Source organism: Meleagris gallopavo, chromosome 9 (assembly GCF_000146605.3).
Source record: "Meleagris gallopavo isolate NT-WF06-2002-E0010 breed Aviagen turkey brand Nicholas breeding stock chromosome 9, Turkey_5.1, whole genome shotgun sequence".
In the NCBI taxonomy this organism is placed as follows: domain Eukaryota; kingdom Metazoa; phylum Chordata; class Aves; order Galliformes; family Phasianidae; genus Meleagris; species Meleagris gallopavo.
The window spans coordinates 17,470,881-17,472,612 of NC_015019.2; positions in this window are offsets into that span (position 1 = coordinate 17,470,881).

The following is a 1,732-nucleotide window of genomic DNA, read 5'->3' on the forward strand; positions in this document are numbered from 1 at the left end:
GGGGATTTTGCATATTAAAAGCAATACTGTATCCATGATTTGTGCACGCGTCACCCTAGTCACCTCAGAGATTGGAAACAATCTTGTCAGCATGATATTAGTCAGAGGATGTGATGTATGCAGACTTTCTGATGTACAATATTTTAGTGAATGGATTAATGTGTCAGACTATTATTGCGCTGTGCCACGATGTGCTTCTATTTGCTTGGCATGTGGAACAACAAGAATGCTCTGTCACCAAAGGCCTCATTTGATGTAAATGGGACCATTTTGTTTTATCAGTACTGCCTCTGTGAATCCAGCTAGATGAGCATTGATATGAGGTCTGCTCCAAAGGTAATGCCTCCTGTGTTATGATGTTGGCCCACGATATCAGAGGTGGGTGTTGGTGGGATGGCAGTAGAGGCTGAACCTTCCCACCAATATCCCATTACACTGTGTGGCCGTGTGACAGATGGCAGCAGAGGGGCACTCTGACAGAATGGTGTCTGACATGGAAGTGCGTATGGAGCAAAGGTGTGTCACTGCACTGCACTGCATCCGTGCAGTAAAAATGGCACCCATTGACATTCATGGATGCCTGCTGAACACTGATGGAGATCAAACAGTAGATGTGAGCACAGTGAGGCTGAGTGGTGCATTTCAGCAGTGGTGACAGTGACAGTGGTCACCTTTGCTGGTGCAGATGTTTACGAGCATGGTGTGCAGATTCCTGTTCATCACTGATGAAACTGCAAAGCTAATGCAGAGCTAACAGTGATGACTACATTGAAAAATAGTGCTTTGTAGTGGAGAGTTTTCTCTATCAAAAAGTGTTATTGTACTTTTGTATCTGCTGTAGTTTCCATGGAAATAAATAGGAGGCATTACTTTCTGACTTACTGACGTATATAGAAACTTATTTATTGTCCATAACGAAAATGTAGAAAACTACATCTTCCAGTACACTCTGTGCCTCTCTGAAAGTTAATGGATACTGATTTATAATTTTATGTTAACATCCATTTGTACTCAAGTGAGTCACTTATTAGCACTTCTGCTTTACTTATTTCAGCAGAAAGTCCAAGTGTGGCCATGATAAAAAAAAAAAATGTCTAAAGCAAAGTATTGCCTTTTTTTTCTCAATCATGTAAGGCAGAAACTTGGAAAAACGACATTGAAAATGAACCACATGACTCAATTCTAGACATTCAGCCTACAGGGCCCTGCGGGAACAGTAACTGGGAGTTATGCCACCAAAATTGTAGTGGTTCAGATAGATCCACATGAAGCTCCTAATCCCCATTGTCTCTAGTTGCATCTGCTATTTGAGAGGAAAGCTCATTTTACTATACCTAGCAACCAAGCAGTCAGAAAACATGAGGAAGAAGGATTTTTTTCCTTTCGACATGTAAGACAACACCTCTGAGCTTGAAACGGTGCCAAAAAGCGTATCTTGATCTTCCACAGCTTTACAGCAACACAGTCATTCACACCTGCATGCTTTATACGAGTGGTATGAGGTCAGCTCAGGGAACTGCCTGGGAATTTGCTCTCCGGGCGAATCCCTTGGGTGCGGTGCAGCAGCATAACCAACCCTAGACCAGAGCAAAGAGGATGAACTGGGACATATGTTCCTACAGGCCAGCAAAGGGGAACAGCCTGGTAGCCTGGTGCAGCCAAAGACACCTCTGTTTAGAAAGGGCTCAACATGGCTGTTCTCAGGAACGTGAGGGAAACAAGAAATGTAAAA